Genomic DNA, 6,548 nt, shown 5'->3' with positions numbered 1-6,548 from the left:
CACATTGCTACACTATTGTGTGGAAAGAAACATCTCCTAATTACTCAAAGGAAGGCATGTCATTCATCCTGATTATGATTGAATATAAAAAGTATGCCTCTGCTATATAAAATAGCTTCAGTTTATACTTGGTTGAAGGCAAGAGGGCAGCCTAAAAGAGCTTTCACTTACACTGTAATGCCTTGCCAGGCTCCCTAGGTCCCTTCAGGAACGTCTTACTCTCGCTGCTCACGGAAAGCACCAGGGAACAGATGCATTACAGTTTGTGACAGGAGAACAGCCTGTGGATTCCGCCTACTCCCTTCAGTCCATCTGGGAGGTGGGTGAGACAGGGAGCCCACAGAGAGGGGGGCTCTCCTGGGAATCCCTCAGGGTACCATGGCTATTGGTGCTTTATTTTCAGTAGATGGCACTGTGTCTGTTGAGATAAGCAAAGGGAGATTCTAGATGGGAAATTTAATTGTTTCTAGAGAAAGCACAGGGCATGTGAGAATGCATGGTTTTTTTGGTTTTTTTTTGCCTTAGTTACATGATAATGCAAATACTATTCAGTATTCAGGTTATATTCTCTTTGGAGCCCAGGGAACTTTATGATTTATTATTCTGGCTCCATCTCAGATCTGTGGTGAAGCATAGGGCCATCCTATACAGTATATACTTGGAATAAGAATAAATCATTCTGAGTGTTTACCTCTGTTACCCAACACATACAGCAGCACCTATACTCCATCTGTGCCCTGGACCCCCATCCTATGCACTGGCTGTCTCCCTTTTTTCCAGACAGGAAACTATGACACTTCAGTTCCTGCCTGGAACCCAGGAGTTTTCACACCCCAAGAATAAGACAACCAGAACAGTTTCTTGCAGACTGGTGGTCACATGGAGCAGACATTCTCATTTGTCCATCCATCCTTTTTCTTTTCTAATAGATATCCAGTTATTTTTTTCTCTCTTCTGAGTATTTTCAGGAAAGTAAACTCTAGTACCAGAAGATGAATCCATTTTATTTATTTTTTAATTATACTTTAAGTCTGGGATACATATGCAGAACATGCAGGTTTGTTACATAGGTATACACATGCCATGGTGGTTTGCTGCACCCATCAACCTGTCATCTACATTAGGTATTTCTCCTAATGCTATCGCTCCCCCAGCTCCCCCCCGCAACAGGCCCCGGTATGTGATGTTCCCCTCCCTGTGTGCATGTGTTCTCATGAATCAATTTTATTTTAAGCCATATGTAGTCTTTTAAATGGAAGGAGAGAACCTCAAGTATGTTTCATAGAAAATGAACTGTAGACACAGGAAGGAAGATGGAGTACATGTGGGCCAAACACTAGGTGATGCACTTAATATAAAACTCTTTTTTTTGTTTTATTATTATTATTATTATTTTTTTTAATTTAATTTTTTTTTATTATACTTTAAGTTCTAGGGTACATGTGCATAACGTGCAGGTTTGTTACATATGTATACATGTGCCATGTTGGTGTGCTGCACCCATCAACTCGTCAGCACCCATCAATTCATCATTTATATCAGGTATAACTCCCCAGTGCAATCCCTCAAAACCCCATCAGTACGTCACCATCATCAAAGACCAGAGACAGATAAAACCACAAAGATGGGGAAAAAGCAGGGCAGAAAAGCTGGAAATTCAAAAAATAAGAGCGCATCTCCTCCTGCAAAGGAGCACAGCCCATCGCCAGCAATGGATCAAAGCTGGTCAGAGAATGATTTTGATGAGATGACAGAAGAAGGCTTCAGTCCATCAAACCTCTCAGAGATAAAGGAGGAATTACGTACCCAGCGCAAAGAAACTAAAAATCTTGAAAAAAGAGTGGAAGAATTGACAGCTAGACTAATTAATGCAGAGAAGGTCATAAACGAAATGACAGAGATGAAAACCATGACACGAGAAATACGTGACAAATGCACAAGCTTCAGTAACCGACTCGATCAACTGGAAGAAAGAGTATCAGCGATGGAGGATCAAATGAATGAAATGAAGCGAGAAGAGAAACCAAAAGAAAAAAGAAGAAAAAGAAATGAACAAAGCCTGCAAGAAGTATGGGATTATGTCAAAAGACCAAATCTACGTCTGATTGGGGTGCCTGAAAGTGAGGGGGAAAATGGAACCAAATTGGAAAACACTCTACAGGATATCATCCAGGAGAACTTCCCCAACCTAGCAGGGCAGGCCAACATTCAAATTCAGGAAATACAGAGAACGCCACAAAGATACTCCTCCAGAAGAGCAACTCCAAGACACATAATTGCCAGATTCACCAAAGTTGAAATGAAGGAAAAAATCTTAAGGGCAGCCAGAGAGAAAGGTCGGGTTACCCACAAAGGGAAGCCCATCAGACTGACAGCAGATCTCTCGGCAGAAACTCTACAAGCCAGAAGAGAGTGGGGGCCAATATTCAACGTTCTTAAAGAAAAGAATTTTAAACCCAGAATTTCATATCCAGCCAAACTAAGTTTCATAAGTGAAGGAAAAATAAAATTCTTTACAGATAAGCAAATGCTTAGAGATTTTGTCACCACCAGGCCTGCCTTACAAGAGACCCTGAAGGAAGCCCTAAACATGGAAAGGAACAACCGGTACCAGCCATTGCAAAAACATGCCAAAATGTAAAGACCATCGAGGCTAGGAAGAAACTGCATCAACTAATGAGCAAAATAACCAGTTAATATCATAATGGCAGGATCAAGTTCACACATAACAATATTAACCTTAAATGTAAATGGACTAAATGCTCCAATTAAAAGACACAGACTGGCAAACTGGATAAAGAGTCAAGACCCATCAGTCTGCTCTCTTCAGGAGACCCATCTCACATGCAGAGACATACATAGGCTCAAAATAAAGGGATGGAGGAAGATCTACCAAGCAAATGGAGAACAAAAAAAAGCAGGGGTTGCAATCCTAGTCTCTGATAAAACAGACTTTAAACCATCAAAGATCAAAAGAGACAAAGAAGGCCATTACATAATGGTAAAGGGATCAATCCAACAGGAAGAGCTAACTATCCTAAATATATATGCACCTAATACAGGAGCACCCAGATTCATAAAGCAAGTCCTTAGAGACTTACAAAGAGACTTAGACTCCCATACAATAATAATGGGAGACTTCAACACTCCACTGTCAACATTAGACAGATCAACGAGACAGAAAGTTAACAAGGATATCCAGGAATTGAACTCATCTCTGCACCAAGCGGACCTAATAGACATCTATAGAACTCTCCACCCCAAGTCAACAGAATATACATTCTTCTCAGCACCACATCACACTTATTCCAAAATTGACCACATAATTGGAAGTAAAGCACTCCTCAGCAAATGTAAAAGAACAGAAATTATAACAAACTGTCTCTCTGACCACAGTGCAATCAAACTAGAACTCAGGACTAAGAAACTCAATCAAAACCGCTCAACTACATGGAAACTGAACAACCTGCTCCTGAATGACTACTGGGTACATAACGAAATGAAAGCAGAAATAAATGTGCTCTTTGAAACCAATGAGAACAAAGATACAACATACCAGAATCTCTGGGACACATTTAAAGCAGTGTGTAGAGGGAAATTTATAAAACTCTTTTATTCCTTATGATAACCTTGAGATAGATACTTTGCTACCCATCTTACAGATGAGCAAATGGAAGTTCAGAAAGTTTAAATAATTTACCTAAAATCATCCTCGATATTGACTGGACATATAATGAGATTCTAAACTTTTGAGTAGTTTGCTAGAATACTTCTGGAAAGGGACTTGCATGGAGAAACTTATTTCTGTCCCTTGACATTATCTTCTGAATATGACCCCTGGAACTGCAGCAGTCATTGTGAGACTATTATGGAAGCACACCTAAGAGAATGAGATAAAAGTCCGAAGACAGCAGAGCAGAATGATAGAAAGAACCTGGAACCTTGAAGATACCTTTTGAGCTGCTGATTTAATCAACCTTCAAACTTCAGATGTGTCTTAGCCACTTTGAGATATGTCTTCTATTACTCGTAGCCTGAAATACCCTAAACAATACTACTTAAACACTCTAGCCATAGATGACTAGAAAATATATTAGTGCCTGAGCCATAGGCAGCCATCCACAGGATGACTGCTGAGGAGGTAAGATATGAGAGTTCACTCATCCAGGCATCCATATTGGATAATATCTAATGAAACCAATCAGGTCCTTTCTAGGGGCATCTGAATAAGAGAGCACTTTCCCTGTCTCCTCAGGAACCTTGCTCCATCAATTAACTCATCTCTCCTGTGTCTTCAATGTTTTTTACTTAAATGAACACTTTTTCTTTTCTTTTCTTGAGACAGGGTCTCACTTTGTCACCCAGGCTGGAGTACAATGGTGCAATCACGGCTCACTGCAGTCTCAACCTCCTCTGGGGCTCACATGATCCTCCCACCTTAATCTCCTAACTAACTGGAACTACAGGCATGTACCACCACGCCTGGCTAAGTTTTTGACTTTTTTTTTGTAGAGATGAAGTCTCACTGTGTTTCCGAGGCTGGTCTTGAATCCCTGGCCTCAAGCTGTCCTCCTGCCTCAGCCTCTCAAAGTGCTGGGATTATAAGTGTGAGGCACCACCTAACCCCTTCTTAAATACTGTTTAAGTTTTTCCTATTAAAAACAAACAAAACATCCTTTGTCAAATACAGAACTTCTTCCAATACCACTCTAAATAGCTCCTCTCTTTCACACTCCACTTCTTAAAATAGATGTCTGCAGTTTCTATCCTTCAAGTCACTCTTCAACCCATTGCAATTTACACCTGCAGTTCCCCAATAGGACAGCTGCTCTTATGGACATTACAAAATAGTAAGAAAATATGTCAATTGCTGAGTAACACAGTACCTCAAAACTTAGTCATTTAAAACAACAGACACCATTGGTTATCTGTCATGATTCTGTGGGTTGACAAGGCTCAGCTAGACAATTTCTCTGTTCTGCACGGAACTGCAGTCACCTGGAGGCTTGACTGAGCTGGAACATCCACTATGGCTCATTGACATGACTGGCAGATGGTGTTGGCTTTTGGTTGGGAACTCAGGTAGAAGTTAGTCCTTCTCCTCTTGGCCTTTCTACATGTGGGCTTCTCTCAACATGAAGGCTGAGTTTCAAGAAGAACAATTTCAACCTTGTGAAAATAGAAGCTGCTCAGCCTCAGAAATTAAAGAACCTCACTTCTGCCACATTGGTCAATACAAGTCCAATCCAGTCCAGATTCAACAGAAGGCAAATAGACTTCACTTCTTGATAGGGAGAACAGCAAATAATTTACAGCTATCTTTAATGTACCACAGTTATTAATTAATTTCTTTATTGTTAAATCCAATGAAAACATTGTAGTCCTTATTTTCTGTGGCATCTTGATTCTGGAAATACTTTCTTCCTTCAACTTTCATGACAACACGTTCTCCTGCTTGTCCAGGTACTTCTAGGGCTTCTCCTTCTCTTTTTTGGGAAGAATCTTTTCCTCCAGCTCAAATATTATTGTTCCTTGGAATTCCATCCTTCATCTTCTTCTATTATCACTATATTCACTCTTACTGGGCATTCTAATAAACTTATTAGGCTTCTATTACTATCTATATACTAATCACTCAAATCTATACTCACAGCTCATATTGCTCACTTTAGTTTTAAATCTAGATATCACATTCTTTATTGATCATCTCTGGGTCTCTATTTGAATATCCAACAACTATCACAAATTCAAAAGGTCTAAAACTGAGCTTGTTGCATTTTCTCCCAAAGCTCCTATTTCAAAGTTATCTATTTCTATGAAATGCACCATATCCCTTCAGTTACATGATGCAGAAAGCTAAACATTTTTCCTCTTCTATTTTCCTCAACCCTACATTCAGTCACCATAGCGAGTTAATATTATCTCTTTAACATTTTTCAAATTTGTTGTCAGCCTCTATTCTCTAGCATGTCAGTACTGAACTCTAGTTTATACTACCATCTTCTTTCATCTGTTTATTCCAGCATCTTGTATCAGTCTTCTCACCTCCTCAATGGCCTCCTCTTTAATCCATTTTTCACGCTGTCACAGTGAAGTTTTTAATGGTAAAATCAGATCACATTGTGCTCAATTCAGCAACACATATACCAAAATTAGAACAATTCAGAGAAGACTAGTATGGCCCTTGTGCAAGGATGACTTAAGATTTGCAAAGCATTTCATATTTTTTTCTGTATTCAAGGGTACACAATGTACTGGAGATGATCAGTAATGAGTAGGATATCTAGATTTGGAATTATATATTATAACTTGCATGACAATAACAACAAAAAATGAGGGGGAAGGGGATGGGCTACATAGGAACAAAGTTGTGTATATTATTGTAATTAAGTTGGCATTAACTTGAAATAGATTGTTATAAATTATGATGTTGTCATAATTCTAACAGCAACCTGTGATGATTAATTTTATATGTCAACTTGACTGGCCTAAGGAATGCCCAGATAGCTGGTAAAGATTATTTATGGGTGTGTCTGTGAAGGTGTTTC

The 6,548-nt window shown here is 39.3% G+C and overlaps 1 non-coding gene across 1 annotated transcript; it reads left to right on the top strand.

Moving 5' to 3' along the window:
* The first annotated feature begins 6,122 nt into the window (after positions 1–6,122).
* LOC111546206 lies at positions 6,123–6,228 on the top strand. Its single transcript, XR_002732686.1, has one exon. It is a non-coding gene; the product is annotated as a U6 spliceosomal RNA (small nuclear RNA).
* Positions 6,229–6,548: the final 320 nt, after the last annotated feature.

The sequence above is a fragment of the Piliocolobus tephrosceles genome, chromosome 11 (genome assembly GCF_002776525.5).
Source record: "Piliocolobus tephrosceles isolate RC106 chromosome 11, ASM277652v3, whole genome shotgun sequence".
Lineage (NCBI taxonomy): Eukaryota > Metazoa > Chordata > Mammalia > Primates > Cercopithecidae > Piliocolobus > Piliocolobus tephrosceles.
This window is presented reverse-complemented; position numbering and strand designations above follow the sequence as displayed.